At 39.8% G+C, this 18,023-nt stretch overlaps 1 long non-coding RNA gene across 1 annotated transcript in view; it reads left to right on the top strand.

Moving 5' to 3' along the window:
* The first annotated feature begins 16,126 nt into the window (after nt 1-16,126).
* Nucleotides 16,127-18,023, top strand: part of LOC106887371 — a 63,764-nt gene continuing 61,867 nt past the window's right edge. The window contains exon 1 of the long non-coding RNA XR_001411867.1: nt 16,127-16,232. This is a non-coding gene — a long non-coding RNA (uncharacterized LOC106887371). The remainder of the gene's footprint in view (nt 16,233-18,023) is intronic.

Genomic DNA, 18,023 nt, shown 5'->3' with positions numbered 1-18,023 from the left:
TTCTGACCTGTCATCTGAAGTGGTCATTCATATTGCTGGTAAGAAAACAGTGGAAAAAATGTGGCTCACAGAAGGATCATGATGTGCCGCTTCTTTTGACCACTAACCTCGTATATTTCATCTCTACTTGTGTTGTATTACTTGTTTCCTTTTCTTTAGGTACAGAAAATTACTTTGTGATTAAAAGCTAATCCACATTAACAAAGGTGTCCCATGTACAAATGCTTCCCTGCAAAATTCCTGTAGCCAGAGGATTTTGAGCAGCTGCAGTAATAGTAAGGTGGCAAGGATTGTTTGCAAAATTCAAGTGGATTTCATGTTTGGCCATACTGATGGTCTTGATCCTGTTAAATGCTTTCCACTACCCAAACTATTTGTATATATATATTTGTAATAAGCAAGACCGGGTCTTTGTGTGTCAAGACCAGAAAAATGAGTTTTTCATCCCATCTAAGGAGAATCGATAACAGGAGGATCATTATCTACTGGCACTTGTCCTGGAACATAAACTGCATACGCTATTAAAAGAATGCGGCTGTAGATTAAACCTGTCTTTAGCATGGGCATCTAGTAGATCATCATGAGGACACAGCATAAATCAAATTTAAGTTTTAGAATGATTTTCCTTAAAAAACAAAGGACGTGAAGAAATCATATTTGGCCTGTGTGATATTTTTCTTTTATATATATTTTTTTTTTCTGCTCCAGTGCTTGTGGGTGGTGTTGGATTATTCAGATGCAAATGGTTTTTAATTTAACATTCATAGTTTCATTTCTTCTTTTTATTTTTCATTATTGGTGACTGAAACGTAGTTACTTATCTGTTCTTTCTCTTCTCTGCTGTAATTGTCAGTACTGGTGCCTGGTTCTGCTGAGGGATATAGTGATACAAAGCTGGGCTTCAACCACCAGTGTTTGTGGTAGGCAATCAGCAAATGGTGATGCCAACTCATCATAACAAACTGAGGTGAGATTCGTGCAGACACTGGTAGACAGGCGGCTTTGGATACTGTGTCCACTTGTCACTTACGCGCGCACAATTGCTGTTTTATGTCAGCTCTGAGGTTTTCGAGTGAAATTTTTCATCGCCACTTCTGAGCATGCACACTCTTGGGGACTGCTGGGTGGGCAGGTCTGTTCGTGCCAGCCCCTACACCCCCTGCACAGCGTGCTCCGGCCGTACCTCCGGCTCCCTGGGAGTGGGACCTTGTGGATCAGCTGCGGGAAACTGTTGGGTTTGTGCAGTGGGAGACTGCAGTACATGAAACGTGCTCTCCTCGGATCTACAATTCGGTCTTACAGATGCTCGGTATTGGAGCTTGTGTCTCTAGAGACCATCAGAACTGAAGCTAAGCAAAGTCAATCAGTATTTACAACAGGTAATAAAAATAAACAACATTTCTCATCCTAGATATCTTCATTACTCTAATGGTTTTGGACTGAAGCTGTAATCTAATCCTCTCAACTGTCAGCTTCCGTTGTTTATACTTGGCTTCTCTTCTGAATTATGGAGTCCCACCCTCCTGTGCTTGCAGCAAAGTGTTTTTTGTTGTTTGTTTGGTTGGTTTTTTAAATTTCTTCTAAGTTTGTAATCAATGATCATTTGTTGTGCTCTTGCCTAAGTTTCTTCTGCATCTACCTTTGTTGAAACCAAGTGTCAATAACAAAATTTTCCTGTTTTTGTAGAGAATTTTATAGATGAAACCTGGACTCCCAAAGAGCATTGGGTGAAAAAAATAGGTTGTTGAGCAAAACCAAGCCTGGAAATTTAAAAAAAAAAAAAAAAAAAAAAAAAAAAAAGACCCCCAAACGCATACCTTAAGAAATTGCTAAACAATCCTAACTACCTGTATTTTGTAGCATTGTTCCTATGGTGTTCCAAATCCTTTGTCTTCACTTCTTTCTGGTTTAGATGTGGCAGCAAAAGCTGTTTGCAATCTTGCACCGTGGCCCATGGCATGGAAGTGGCCCAAATTCAACAGTTTCTACTGTCTCTGCAGAGTTCTACATTATAGTGATATTTTTTAAACAATAGCTTTGTGTTAATACATGAGCCAGGTTCTGATAAAACAAAGCTCCAGGAGGAACATTTTGTTCTGGAAATAGTCCCCTTGGAGGACCAATTGAGGATTAAGTTGCTAATCTGTGACTTCTAAGAATAATAAGTTAGTAGGAGTTGCCTTGTTATAAAATATGGTCAACTGGATGAGAGAGAGAGAGTAAGGTCAATTTTGGATCTATCTGAAAATGACAAAAAACTTTCTTCTTGTATACTTATCCATTGCTATTATATTTTTTTTGAATAGTTTGGTCTTATTCTGAAATTCTGAAATACGTAATTATTTTCAGAGATTCCATTGGGTTTATTGTGTGCATTAAATTTACAATATAGCTCTGAAGAGTGTAACTGTTCCTAAATTATTACACAACTGTTTTATGCTTTTCATCTTCAGATGTGAATTTTTAGTGCTGAGTATTAAATACAAGCATTTGTATTTAAAACAAAATATATGGTTGGTCAATAAATTAAGGTATTAAGGAAGAAGTTTTGGGTAATCTGAGTTCACATGTCTTGCAAAAATAACATGATCACCTTTATATGAAAAAAAAATGGATATTTCTGTCTACTAAGAGAAAAAGTAACTTCTAATCAAAACTACAGTGGGATAAATTATTTACTAAATTAGGCAGGCTTATTTTGCTGCAGATCAGTTAAATACGACGTAGCTTCACAAAAAAAAAGTACAACTTTCCTAGGTGTATGGGTATGAAATAGCACTAGGAATGTCTCCAGTGTTCTCCAGTGTCCTTCCTGACACAAAGGTCTTGGCTGGAAACTATTCCATAATAACAATGTCCAGGGTTTTGGGTTTTTTTTGGTAGCACAGTTGGCACAAAAATCACAAAGATTGTTCAACAGGAAACAGTAAAATTGTTCTGGAACCTAAATATTCTGGTATAACGAATGTAACATCTTTCAGCATCATGTTAAGTGTAGGGAGGTTGTCACAGCGTGCATGGGTGTCTGGGGTACTCTGACCTGGCCTGCCTGCAGTGAGCCAGTGACCTGCACTTGTGATGCAGGGTCTTGTGCAGATGAGCTCGGTCTTGCAACCACCATTGGTCAGCTGTTGTGTAGCGAATGGACTGATGACAGCACCCCTTTTCCATTGGGAGGTTGAGTCTTGGTTTTGGTCTATTCCATGGAGATGTCCATGTGAGTTTCCCAGAAAAAAGAAGTGACTATTTCTGGCAACGCTTTAAGCATTGTCTGTTTTCAGTCATTTGAATTGTGTGTGAGCTGCAGAACAAGCTCAGCTGTGATGTAAAAATGGAAAAATTAGAGTAAAGTTAATATTTTCTGCTTTGGTAAAGAACAGGTGGTGGAAATGACACACCTAGTTATTTTGTGCTATTCAGAATTGCACTGTTATCATCTGGTTTGCATTAGAAACTGTGAATGATACTAGTAAAAGAAGTGAATAAGAGAAACTAGCATCAAAGCTAACTACTTTCCCATATTTTAAGGTAGAGATGAAAAGTCCACTGACCTTTTTCATGCTTGCAAGCATAATTACAGCTTGAATAGTATCATTATAGAAAACAGATTTTCAGCCTTGGGATACTTGGGATTGTGGAAGATAGATTTTCAGAATAAAAACAACATGTTCAAGCACTTTTTCAGTTTTTCTAAGAATATGCAATAATTATTTCTTAATTTCAAGACTTTGGAATAAATCAGATAAAACTCTCTTCTGCTCTGATCAATTGGTTGTTGTCTGCTCTTCATATTCAGCTGTGTACAAGGGAAGATATCGAGAGAAGCCTTGCTTTTTCTCAAGGGCTTTGAAGGGTGCTGTTCTTTATTTCTGAGTGGGCTAGAAAAAGAGTGTTGCTCAGCTTCAAGCCTTGGCTGCCATCTCTTTCAGCATGTATGGAAATATTCCCCAGCGTCAGTGAACAGACGTGAAATCTGTGAGATGAAGGCTGCTTTTTAACAAACGTAATCTTAGTATTGATTTGTGCTCTTATTAAATTAAATTTTGATTATAAGTTCTTTGTTTGCAAAGTACAAAACATAATTTGTTGCTAAACAAATTATGAGCCATATAGGGTTTTTTATTTTTTGCAACACGGCATGTATGATGCTCTTATTTATTTATTTTGATATCAAATACCATCTGCGTTCTTTATTGTAATACTGCAGTTTTAGCAGTTAGTGCTACATTGCTAGAGCTGTACCACATATGTTAATAATTTCTCTACTAGTTGGCATCGATCTCTTGTTCCATGCTGTTAGTTCTGAAATTTGGGGCTCTGTTGCTTATCTCTAAATTACTGATCCCTCAGCCATGGAATATGTTTCAGGTTGTTTTGATACTATGTAGATGTAAGCTTCAAATATTTGAAACTCAGCACTGCCTTGTGTGTTGATTTATTTATTCTATGAAAACAACACAACTTACGTGAGACATTGCAAATGTCTTCTGTGTTTGAATGAGTTGCACTGTCTCCTGCACCGTCTTGCTGGGACTTACCTTTCCTGAAATAATTATTGTGGGTTCATACTTTGCAATCCTTATGCAACTATCTTCTAGATTAATTGGTTTATTTTTCAAAGTCCTTTGTTCACTGGATTTATCTGAGAGAGAGTGTATTTAGCTCTTTGAACAGGAGGATATCTGATGGATTACACACCAATGGTTTCCTCTGACCAAGAAAGAAATTATACTGAATGCGAAGAGAGTGGTAGTCATCTCTGTTCTACTCTGACTTGACCATAAAGTCAGTTGGAGCTAACTGTATTAGTGTAATTCAGCTCTCTTGCAAATTCATCTGAACTGGTCAGAAAAGTAGGGAAAGATAACTCTGCAGGAACGTATCTAAATTTTACAGTCATATTGCTATAACATTGAAGATGATGGCAGTTTGAGGGTTCTCCCTTAATTTGGAACTACCCTATTTCCATGTTGTTTGACCCAGCTACACTGAACGCATTCTGGTATTAAAAAAATAAAACAAAACAACAACAACATAACTTCCAACCTTGTATGATCAGAAATGCAGAGGTACTGCTTCTTCTTTGGTGTCCCGTAGTGCATCTTGTTATCATGTTCTGAATGTGCCCACACAACACTTGAAGGCAGAAGTAAGCTTGTTCTGTTTGTGGTTCAAGCTGGCTGGCTGGGAGCCAGCTCCCATCTGAAAGCAATGCAACTTTCCAGTTGAGTGCAGTGCCAGACTTAAGTTAACACAACTCTGCTATGTCTACAAGTCTTATTTTTTCCCGCGGGTTTGTTGGACAGCTTGGAGATCATGAGGTGTAAGCTGTTCTGCAAAAGATGACATAGCTGTGCTCTTTGTCACATATGTCTTTTGTTTCTTCGGCTTCAAGCAATGAATTGAGATTCTTGGTTAGAAACTTAAAGGCTGTTCACTCTCTCCTCTTCTACCTACAATGCCCAAACCCATTTGTTGTTTGGAACTTTTAACAACATTTAATGTAGTGGTGTGGGTTTTTTGTTGGGTTTTTTTGTTTGTTTTGTTTTTGTTTTTATGTTCAATTGCTGCTTTTGTTACCGCAGCACTTCAAAAAATGGGTTATGGAAGAAAACTAAAATTAAGAATTTGCAAGTTAGAAAATTTGTAGCTAACTTGAAAACTGGAAAATCTAACCCTATGTACCCTGCTGCTTCACAACAGTTTTATTCACATCCCACTTGCAAGCCAGGCACCCAGAAAACAAGGGTGGTGCCTGTGGGAAGTTAGCATTAAGTGACTTGTTAATCATAGCTGAGTAAGGGTATAGTACTACCTCCAAGCTTTAGCTGGAAACGTCAGCTCCATCGTGCTCTCCTTTATAAGCCTCAGTGTTATCAAAGTGAGAACCTATCTGTAGGTGACCTCTCCCTCCCCCTTCCTCTCCAGATGTAGAGAAGTGTGGAACAGAAGCAGGGCTGAACGTGGGAGATGTTGGAAAAGGACAGCGCAGCAGCAACAGGCTGGTGAGTGAAGCTGATGAGCCTGAGCACGTAATGAAAACAAGTCCAAGCAAGCATCAGGTGACAGGCCACTAGCGGCTGAGTAACAAGGAGTTTGTAGCAGGAATTTGAAGTACTTGTGGTCAGCTTGAGCTGTGCAAGGGTCACTGTTCAAACATGTTTTCCTGCCCTGCAAGAAAGTTTTGGTTCTGTTGATTGGCTGCTCTGTTTCCATGTCTATCGCAAAGGACCACTTGTTGCAGGATCTTAATTGGTGGCAGGCCACTGAATTCCTTTGACCCTTTCAATGGGGTAGCAAAAGAAGCTAAAGTGACATTTTTTCGTACTTTCTTTTTTTTAACCCCTCTATATGAGAGTCATGGTACTCTTGAGAATACAAACAGAATTCTTTTTTTTTTATCAGCAACACTATCTCTCTGCTGGTTTCAGAAGCTTGAAAGTGATCTTTATCAGAAATTAAAGGTCGATCCTTTTGAAAGAAGGGGTTATGAAGTCACAAAGGTGCATTAATCAGACCTGCTTGCTGTCAAGCAGGTTCTGTGCTCCCTGGATAATCGGAAACCTTGGCTGCTGCTTTGTCATTTAGAAAATGCATTGACAACTATAGAGGGGAGAATCTATTTTTCTTTTTCTAAAGATGTCTCTAGATAGCTCTTGTGATTTCTTAACGTCTGTTAGCTGGGGCTAAAAACCACAGATTAATGGGCAATGTTCTCTGTAGCAAGGAAATCTGATCCCAGTTGCAAGATTAAAGTGTGACCTGCTCCTTTTTAGCACCAGACCTTTATTTCAATATCTGTAGAAATTTGGTTTAAGGGCTTGACCTAGTCAGCCATTAAAATGTGGGGGTTTTTAAACACTTGCTCCAAAATTTGCTAAGTTTCTTCTTCTAAATGTGCAAGGCTGTGATTTACAGCCTCTGCTCTCCTGCCCTGGGTGTCACTGTCAGGACCTATGACTGCTCCAGCACGTGGGTGAGTTGGCAGGTGTGATAGCAGTGCCTTGGCTGTCTTTTTATTCCACAAGAGTCTCTTGTCTGCTAAAGGTGGTGTTGACTGTCAGTTTCATTATCTAAACAACTTATTTTTGGGTGGGTGGCTACAACCTTAGCACCTTTAACAGTGGATTTTGAAAAAATGTATTATTATTGTTGTTATTATTTATTTTAAAGAAATCCTTACCTGAGATGAGAGGTTGCTGTCTAGTCATTCTTTTAATTTGTTACCTAAATTTAATGGCTCCCCTATTTTTTTTTTTTTTTTTGTTTTTATTTTTTTTTTAATTTTTCATTTTTTTTTTTTTTTTTGTTTTTATTTTTTTTTTAATTTTTCATTTTTTTTTTTTTTTTTTTTAGTTTTCATATTTGTTTTAACTTTTCAATTTCTGTTTTGTTGTTTTTGTGGGAGGAAGAATAGAGCTGATGTGTGTGCGGGATCAGCCTCTTGCTTATCTTTGGTTAAAAACTGTGTGCATAAGAACCTGGGGGAGTTTCAGATTTAGTAGTTTGTTCTCTTTGGTTGGAAGGTCTGATGTTGACCATGAAAATGATATGTATAACTTCCTCCTGCTCTTCACATTGAAGAAGAAGATGAGCTATGGATTTTGATTCTTCAGCTTTCATTGGGACTGGATGAGAGGGCAAGGAAATTGAACATTACGTGTTCCTGCACTATTGTTTTCCTCTCATTCATCTTTGTGACTAATTTTTTCAAACTTTTGTATATATAGCAGTACCAAGACTTAAGTTTTCAATTGTCCTGATTTTGCTTCTGCTTTATGACTGAAGTTCTACATTTTTTGATTCAAACTTCCTAAAAAAGTTTTTGAGTGAAACAGTTGCTAGTCTTATCTTTCAGAATTTGAAGAATTATTTATTTTTTTTTAGCTTAAATGTAATGAGTGTTGCCATCTGTTGCACACCTGTAGAATTTGGTATGTCTCTTTCATTGGAGATTATGAAACACGTTTTATGGGTGGGGAAGAGTGGAAGCAGCGGAGGAGTGCATTTTGCCTGCCACCTGGAAGGTGGAAATATGTCCTCTTCCCCAATTCAGGGGACCTCATTGCCCAAGGTTTTTCACCTGATATTTTAATGTATTATAGACACAGGGGTCTCTTACCACTCTTCATCTACTATTTTTAATAATTGCAGGGCCAGCGTCTCAGTCTGATTGGAAGGACTTAATCAGAAATTGGCAGTTGCAGTAGGGATGCTCCTTCCTGTCTGTCTGCTGAAAGCTTGTGTTCACATGTGTGTCGGGTGTACAGTTTGCCAGGTTTGATGCTGGTTTGAAATGGGCCTCGCTATCGCAGAGTATTGCTCAATCTGTCTCTGACACTTCACATTTTTATTTACTTTCCAAAATACTCAGTCAGTGTCACATTTTGATCAAAAATCAATCTGAATTTCAGTTCAAGACAAGTACCTTACATTTTTGCAGCCTCTAGTCTCCTCTCTAAGCTTCACAAGAAGTTTCAAAATCTACAAATCTCCTTATATCATACTGTTTATTATTTTATTATTAGTAGTAGTATTTTGTACAAAAACTTAAGCACTGCAAAGAGTAAAGGGCAATACAGATATGACAGAAAATATATATGAAACAATCACACAAAATATATGTTGTTGATGATTATATGGCCACTAAATGAAAACAGAGGAAAATATGAAGAGTAGGTAATAAAGGATTATTTTAAACACTGACAGGAAGCTAACTTATCAGGATGGAAAATCATACATAACTTTAGAGACTGTTTTAAGGAGGGTTTTGGAGTCTCTGCAGAATGAATACATATTCTGTGCCAGAGGAATGTTCTCCTGGTGCCAGGTTATTTTTTTTTTTTTTTTGTCATACTGGCTGGTTTTTATTTATTTATTTTTTAAATTTTTAAAATCATCTTTATCTAGATAAGGTTAAAAAAACCACAAAAACCTCTTGAGTACATGGTTTTCAATTTGTTTTTACTGACTCTGTTTGACAGCCCTGTCTTGTCTTGGTTTTGAAACCCTGATATTTTCTAGTCATGTGATTACACTAAATAACATATTTAGGCTTACTGTAAGATTTAGCATCAAAGGAGAAGTTTACAAGAGGCCAGTTTTCCAGTGTTACTCTTGTGCTTGTGAAAGTCTGTTCTTTTTCCTCACTTCTCTGTCTCTCTGCAAAAAGTGAATAAATCCCACCTTTATTATCTAAGTCTTTTTTCAATCCAGCAGACCAGCTGTATGCACTAGAAGAAAGGCATCATGTGTGTTTGTGTGAAAAGTGTGTGATATGGATCATTATCAGTGATTAGATCTGTAGAGCAGGCTACCCTTACATGAGTTGTTAGAGGTTTTGACAGGGGAACCAATTTGCTGCTGTGTGAACTGGCTTTTGGATAGACCAGAATGTGGCCAGTGAATTTTAGGGCTTTTTGCTTAGGAGAGATAGAGCGGATGCTGGAAATCATCAGAGTCATAGACTGGTTTGAGGTGGAAGGGATGTTTAAAGATAACTTTTCTATCCCCCCTGCTGTGGGCAGGGACACTTTCTGCTAGATCAGGTTGCTCAAGCCCCATCCAACCTGGCCTTGAACACTTCCAGAGATGGGGCATCTATCACCTCTTTGGGCAGCCTGTTCCTGTGTGTCACCATCCTCAGAGTAAAGAATTTTTTACCTATGTCCAGTCTAAGTCTTTCAGTTTAAAACCATTGGCCCTTGTCCTGTAACTACAGACTTTGGTAAAAACTATCTCTCCATCTTTCTAATAAGCCTCCTTTATATATGGAAAGGTGAAAATGTTAGTTTCCAATACAGCTGCTATATGGGTTTTGCTATGCAGGTCACAAGACTATTTTTTTTTTTGTTTCTTTCTTGCCAGTGGAGACCAGTAACTCTATCCTACCTCTTCTGCTTCTTAAGCTTGCCCCAGTCTTGCCCTCATGAGTGGTTTTGCTCATCTAGCCATCCCATCTTGCCTTTGCAGACTTTCTGTGTCATGTCTATGCTCTTTGCTGGCCAGTTGTGACCTCCTCTCCTGAAGCCTTGCTGCCCTGCCTCCTTACAGTCCTTCCATCCTTTCTGCTCCAGCTAATCCCAAACTCATTTCTGTGGATCATCTGATTTTTATTCTTTTTGTTTCCTTTGGTAATACAATGTCCTTCAGTTTTTTTCACAGTCAACCTTTTTTCAAAGTCCGACCTTTCAATTTATTTTCTGTTCCATCTCTGCTGTCTTGTCAAAGTTGGTTTTGTCCTTCTCCTCTCCTTCCTTTTATCTCAGGCCTAACAGACAAGAAGATCCTCATTATTATTTCCCCACTCTTGTGTTTTTTCCCTCCTAAGCTTTATGTGGCTGTGATGGTCTCTTCAACCAGCCAGAAGAATAAATGCCAGTAGCTCTCTTCTCATGCCTTTTTTCAGAAGATGCTGTCTCAACTGAACCATTTCCCTCCCTCTAAATAGCTTCCTACCCCTCTCTTTTTCTTACTTTCTTACCAAGTAGCGTCTTCTGATCCTTGGGTGTCTTGGGAGAGTCACTGCTTGTGCAGGAGCATCTCCGCCTTCCTGTCTTAGTTTCCTCCTCAGTGCAGCTGGATCTATGGTCTGGCTTCCACCAGCTCCTTATCTGAGCCAGCGTACTCTGCAACATCCATGTTGAAGGCTGTGATTTATAATGTATGTATTTGTCTCGTGGCATCTGACTTTGTCCTAAAGAGAGAGATATGTGGAGAAAGCATAGATCTTAGCTGAAATACTATGTGCAGCTATTCTCCAAACATACTGTGTTTATGGTCCAGACTAATTCAGCTAAAACGATCTGGAAACTTTCAGAAATAAATGTGGCATTTAATAGTTATACTTCTTATTTTCTGAAGCAGTAGTAAGCACCCTTTCGCTTTTGATAGGTGAACCAATTAGGGCTTAAGGGATCAGAAGGGCTAGTCTCTGAAAGGAAACGATCTCACTGAAGTTGGACTGTATTCCAAGAGCTGGGCCATACACCTGGTGATGACAGCTTTTCCAAAGGAGCCAGAGTTTGGCTGGGAAAGACTTCACCCCTGTTGCACTGACAGGGGTAAAGAGTCAACATGGTAGGTACCACTAAAGATCATTCTGGACATTTTTGTTTTCACCAGCAGATGATGAGGGATCAGCTCGTAGCACAAGGCCTGGAACGTGGCCAGGACCATGGAGATTGCTAGACAAGTTACTTATGTGACTGCAATGCTATCCTGCTTTTTTTCCTCCTTAACAGCTACAGAGCGGAGGTGACACGCTTCCTATTAATAGTGTGCTGTAGCAGCAGTACGTAAAGGAGATAAGTAACATTTGAGCTCCCATCACTCAACACACTTATTCAGTGCAGAATGTCAAAATCTGTGACTAACAAATGGTGGAAAGTCTCTGTGAAGAATGTCAATAGGTTTTCTGTTTTCTCATTTCCACTTAAAAGTTATTCATAATATTCCAAACTGAAAGCTCTGTAAATGGTAGTAATTTTTCAGTGTGTTTACTAGAGAACTCCATGATAGTATCTGTTTAATAACTCTCAGTCAACATTCAATCTTAGGTGCTGAAGTTTAACCCTGTAACAATTTGACTAAGGTGGAAGATCATTATCTCTGGCCTGTGTGCCAGAGCAGAGGGAAACTGAAATGGCAGAACTGTAAAAACATTGCATCAGAAATTCTCTTTGCTTTTACACAAACACACTAAGGTTGGATGGTGTTGCAAATGTTAGCCTCTAGGGAGTACCTAGTAATTTTGTGGAAATAGATATTGCTTTTCCTTCTCCAGCCTGACTTAAGATGCAACTTGACAAGACACCTCCAAGATTATCTGTGTGCTGGCTGCCACTGCAAGGGCAGTCCTAGTTCTGGCTGTGTCCTGCGTTGTCCTCTCTTTAACAGACTTGCTTAGCTAGTGACCAGACTTATCCAAAAATTGAAGAAGTTTTCTGCTGCTCAGAGGGATGAACTGGCTTGCAAAGTATTGTGGTGAACTCTAAAGAGTGGACAAAGTGAGGGTGAAGGGGGAGTGGGTCCCTCTGTTCTGGCAGCAGTAAGCACTTCACTTAGCTCAGCTACCTTGGTTGACTATACCGCAAATTTAGGTAGAGTTCAGAGCAGTGCTAGAAAGACTCGTGATGCCCTGTCCTTCCCCTGTTGCTAACAGCAGCGGAGTGTCTGAGAGAGCAGTCTTCAGAATGGTTTAGCATGAGCGGGACACTGTATTTTCTATAGCCTTGGTCCAAGCAGTAACTATACTGTTCAGCTGAAAGTTTCCTAAACTCTTCAGCCTGCAGTTGCCACGAGAGGCTGCAGTCCAAGTGGGTGAAGACAGGATCTTACTGTGTGAGGTGTCAGATGGCCTTGGTACTTGGCAGCGGCATCCCACCAGCTCCAGCAGCTCTGCTGGTGCAGAGCACAGGCAGGAGGCAGGGTGGAGTTGGGGGAAGAGGGGATGGATAAAGAGGAACATGGGGAGGGGGTATAAAGGAAATGGTGAGTGAGGAGAGGAATAGTGTAGCAATAAACTCTCGCGTGCTTTGTCTGTTGCTTTAATATTTTATAAAGACAACCTGGTAAAATACAAATGATAAGAAAATATAATTACCCAGATTCCCAAACCTGTCTTGCCTGCAGTGCCTGAAGGATACTCCTTCGTATTTCATTGAAATCATTTTGGTTGGTCATCTGTAGAGGTCACGTTGGTGCGAGGGCCACACTAGCTGTGGGACAGCTGACAGCAGCACCCTGCGTTGCCGCTCCTCCGGCCCCACGTTGGGTGGGAGGGAATGTGAGAGTCGCGCCAGCCTGTCTGACCTTGCTGTTTGCTTCTTCTGTGGGCCAGTGTGGGAGCTGGGCAGTTGGGATTGCTTTCATTTCTCCTTCTGGGGTTGGTTTGTACATCCACTGGCTGTAACAGGGAGCAACCCATGATGCTCACAGTCTGAGGAGTATTAGAGTATGCAGGTGCTGTGGGTTGTGGTTGTGGAGCTGAGGGGAAGGGTGTGTATTTTTAAACACAGTAAAACAGGATGTGAGGTGAGAGGATCTGGTGTGTACCAGTCTGACCTGAACAAAGATTTGAGCTACTGTTGTTGGCTTTTGGGGAGCCGTTTCTCATGGAAGCCTTCTGTGAGGGCTTGTGTCTACATTGCTGTTATCTGCTTCAGCAGTGCCACACTGGACTATCTCTTTATTATTACTGTTTTAGCTTGCAATTTCAAGAAACCTTGGATCCCAGACATTGGGTTACTTTCCAGTGAAACTAAAGAAAAAGTTGCTGTCTATCTACTAATGGATGTTCACTCCAAAAGACTAGACTAGAAATAGAATGAAGTGAAACATTCCAAAATGTATATAGTATAGTCATAGACAGTGTGTTCTTTATTTTTGGGGAAAAATTTTGTCCAGAAAAATAGCCTTTGAATATTTCTTGTTGGCTCATTAATTTTCAGTAGCTTAATGCCCTTCTCATTTCCAGGGTATGTGGCTATAGTTACAGATGAGTTACAGGTAAACCTTAGACTAGAGAAGAGCTGCTGGTAGAGGAGGTCCGTTTCTGTGTGAAATGCCCATTCCAAGTGGATCCATGAGGATCAGCAGCTTTCTGCAGCCTGAGCTTGACGCTAAGGCGATTGAGTCCTGTGCTAGACAGTGACAGTGTCACCATGTTAGCCTGTGTTTATACCAGCGTTACAGTTTTGACTTCTGTTGCTATAATTATTATTCACTCTTGAGCCAATTGCTGTTGCACCATATGGCGAAAATGATCACGCTGTGACGCTGCTTTGCCTTGTCTGAAAGTTCTCAGCATCCAGCAGCACCCACAAAAAAAATGTAGTCCACTTACTACTGAGCACTTCTAGAGATTTGGCTGCTTTATTGAGGTACTTTAATGAGAGCAGAGTTCAAAAAAATCTAATTAGATTTTTTTGTGCATACTGTATCATATGAACTTTCAGTAAAGCTGAGCTTGATCTGTAGCATTGTGGAAACTCATGTCAGCTGTTCTGAGTGTACACATACACACACACAAGAAAGACCTGGCCCTAGTTTCATTAACGTGTGCACATGCATGTACATACTATTTTTTTTTTTCCTCTTTGTATTTCATTTGGAATCCAGCAACCATGGAAAAAGCGCGGAAGAGACTTTGTTCCTGGTTGAAATGCATTCAATCTTTAGAGCGCGTAAATGGATGGACTGCAAAAAAAGTTAATTTGATTGTTGTCCCACCTCCTTCCTCAAACAATTGACAGAAAGAGCCTGCTCATTTTCTTACTTCATGGGTGACTGCAAGAGAGAAGGCAAGTTGCAGTCCTGGGAATGGTGCTTTAGTACATTGTATCGAAGTCGTGAAACAAAGTGGTTAGTTTAAAATTCTGTGTAGATTGCTTCTTGGCATATAGGGTTACTGGAAGTCTATTTTAGTAATTCCTGGCGTTCCACATGTGTGATGGTGTTTTGGGTTGGGAGGTATGTTCTAGTCTAATGTGGTTTGGGCTGGACTGGCCACTGAAACGAATGACAGACAAATAGCAATCCCATCTGTATTTGATTATAGCAAGAAAGATACAGAGGAAACAGTTCTTTGCTATGGGCTGTTGGGTCAGTCACTTCGAGGTTTTCTACTTTGCCTTCCTTTAGGAGAAGCATAGGCTTCCATTTTATCTTTAATGATGATTTTGTAAAAAATATATATGTTGGAGGATGCATCTCTACTTGTGAGTGTGCCCAGGAACACTTTCTCACACTGAAGCCAAATGGCACAAGACGTCCTGCACTGGTTCTGTTAAACTTTCCAGATTTCAGAAAGGGGACTGTATATGTGGAATATTTCCTGGGTACTGCTGGCTCCTGGAGCATGTGTAGGAGGTGTTGGGATGAATGATAGCTAGCTGGGATGGGAAGCTGTGCTGGGGGTCATTCTAAAAAACATTATGGATAATGAAATTTCCAGTGCCTGGGAATATTTATTGTTACCATTTAATCAGCTTGTGCAGATGTAGCCTCAGTGGCTTCTAATCGAGCACATGCATCTACATAAAAATGTTTGGGAGAAATTATAATTATATTCTGATGGCAATCAAATTGCAAGTTGCACTGATGGCACTTTTATGTAATGAGGTACTACTTGTGGATGAATTAATTTGTGCCTTATGCTGACCTTTTAGCTGTCTGGTTTTAGGTCCATTTTTTAAACATAGTGGTTTGGTGTGTGCAGGTGTGGCATTTGTGCTCTGCAAAATCTTCCAATGGAACTGGGTTCAAGGTGTGACTGAATTCTCTGACAAATGTTGATGTTGCCTTTAAATTAAACCATGCTGAAGCCAATAGGCTCCAGTTAGGAGTCACTTCCTGACTAATTGTGTGCTTACACGAGGTAATCTTCTGGATATGTTTTAAAGGGTTGTTTAACCTATTTGTGTGAAAATTAAAATTCAGTTTCAGAAGAATGAGGGAGAAGAAAGTTGATGGTGGCCAGTGCTCTTAGTTGTACTCTGAGACTGTGATTCACTTTTCAGACTGCCTTCAGAGCTGCTTCAGAATAGTTTCTGCAACAGCATTTAAAGATAAAATTGATTAAGGCTTCTATAAAAAAATATGTGCTGTAACAAGTTTCTCTGCTTAATTGAGCATAATCCAAGTAGGTATGCATTTTAACCAGTAATTTAATATATTGAGTGTTTATATCTCCACTGACTCTGAAGGGCAGTCATGGGAGCAGAATACTGTCACTAAGCTCTGCCTCCAGGGACCACAGTTGCACATTTTGGAGTTGTCTCCAGGCCACCCTTGCAATCAATATTTACTGTAATTACAAATGAAATGAGAGAGTCTTTAAGTGGTGGGTGCATTTAATAACATATTATAATAGCAGAGCAATGAATTGAGGATTAATCAAAACTTTTTAAATTGGTGCTGAATTGATTTAATGATTTGCATTGGGCTTAGTGCTGTATGCCTGTTGACAATAATTTACTTAAAAAATTGCATTCCAATTTCCTCTTAATTGCACATGGTATGCTTCAGGGTGACAGTGAAGATATTAAAATATCAGTAACAGATGTGATGTTTGCTAATGGAGCATCACATCCCATATATTTTCCTCATCCTGTTATTTATTTATCTGCAGATGAAGCCTTTGCCTCTCAACAAAAGAAAATCCGCTTCTTCCTATGAAGTTTCTGGTTTTTTCCAGAGGACTGAACAGGTCATCTTTGCCTCATAAATCAGTAAGTGAAGAATAGCCAAGTATAACGGTTATGTACCATAACATTATTGTTACTGTTATTAAGTCTCAGGCTGGCCTTCAGAATTTTAAATATGCAACACAGCGTTTGGGGTCTGAGCTAAAGATGCCTGAAGGGAACGCTTTTGCAGTCATGTCAGTGGGCTCTGTAGGAAATGCCTTACATTCTATATTCTGTTTCTATTCTATATTCTGCCATGGATTCCAGATGTGGCCAGGTAAACTTGTCCTAGGTTAACTCTAGGGAAACTCTGTTTCCGCAGGTATGGTTCTTCCTGTATTGAACAGAAATGATGGCATGCACAGACCTATATGTTCTGTATCCTGACTTCTTATGTTGCTGCTGATACCCTTGCTCTGCCTCCTCTTAATTGCTCTGTGCAGACACGGTCTCTCATGTGTACCATGGGATGATACAGCACTTGAAGGAAGCCAGAGTTCTTGAGGTTTCTCTAAGAGCAGCTGGACCAGATGACCTCCAGAGGTCCCTGCCAACCTCACCCTTCTGTGATGTCTTTGCCAGTGTGGTTACCCCCTAAGTAGAAGGGGTAGAGTTACTATACTGGTAAGGCCCTCCTAATGTAGACGTGACCTATAAGAACTTTGCTCATGGTTTGCTATACTGTACCTTTTCTGTCTGTATTGCATTTCAGTAGCAGCCTTCTCCCGGCAAGGATTTAGGCACAGAGGCACAGAGTGAGGGTACTGTGTGGAAAGTTGTATTTCAGTTGTCTGTACATTCACTGAGCTGAGATTTAACAGAGCTCCTTGTACTTACAGTCTGGAATTTTTGTGACCACTGGGATGCAAGAGAGCTTAAAAAATTAAAAATACAGAGGTGCCTACAGGTGATAAACATTGAGGGATTCTTATTCCTTGTGCATTAATGTACTTTTGATGGTGGAAATAGTATTTCTGATTTTTTTTTTTTTTTTTTTTGCAGCTGTGTGGCAAGTGCAATCCATTTATGTGAACACCAGTAGCTTTTGTTTATAGCTGATAATACTGTTCTAAAAAAAGCTTGCTAGCTTCTGTCAAAATAAACCAACAGAAAGATCTGTTTAGTAGTTTTCATTTTGACAAATCAGCAAAATTTGACTTAAATGGAATTAAGTGCTTTTCAACCCTATCCTCCTGCATGGGATAAACTTCAGTAGATGGACCTTGCCAAAACGAACTGTTGTTTGTTCTTGCCTTTTGTAGTGCCCTTAAGGTCCTAAGTAAAGTTGGTTCTAAACCAACCAGCTATTTTTGGAAGTGAACATTGGAAATAAAAACTTATAGGTAGCAGTTAACAATGAGACCTTAAAATAGAGTTTGTTGTAGAAGCAAACTGTCCTTGAGAGTCCAGCTGCTTTTCTTATAAAACCCTCTGCAGACTTTTCTGGGTGTGGGGAATGAATGAGTTGTGAATGTTTCATGTTTGTGTCCTTGATGCCTGGCTGGGTGTAATGCTGTCTGGAAGAATAATGAGAGGGGCCACAATGCTTCCCCCCCTACTCTTGACCCCTCTTCAGCCTGCCAGCGCGGGGGCTAGCCACATCTGCAAATTGTATCCCACTGGTGAACGACTCCAGGGCAGATGGAAAGGAGGTTCAAGGAAGGGACCTGACTGCAGTTATTCCCTAGATACTTTTTCCTTGACTGCGATGCCTATCACTTTATTTTTATAATCAGCCTCACGTTTGTGCTGCACGCAACATTCACGTGCCTGTTGTTTTGTGGACTGGACTGTTCAGTGCAAACTCGTGTCATGATAAGCATGAAGCTCAGT

This window comes from Calidris pugnax, unplaced genomic scaffold (genome assembly GCF_001431845.1).
Source record: "Calidris pugnax isolate Ruff unplaced genomic scaffold, ASM143184v1 scaffold8, whole genome shotgun sequence".
In the NCBI taxonomy this organism is placed as follows: Eukaryota; Metazoa; Chordata; class Aves; order Charadriiformes; family Scolopacidae; genus Calidris; species Calidris pugnax.
This window is presented reverse-complemented; position numbering and strand designations above follow the sequence as displayed.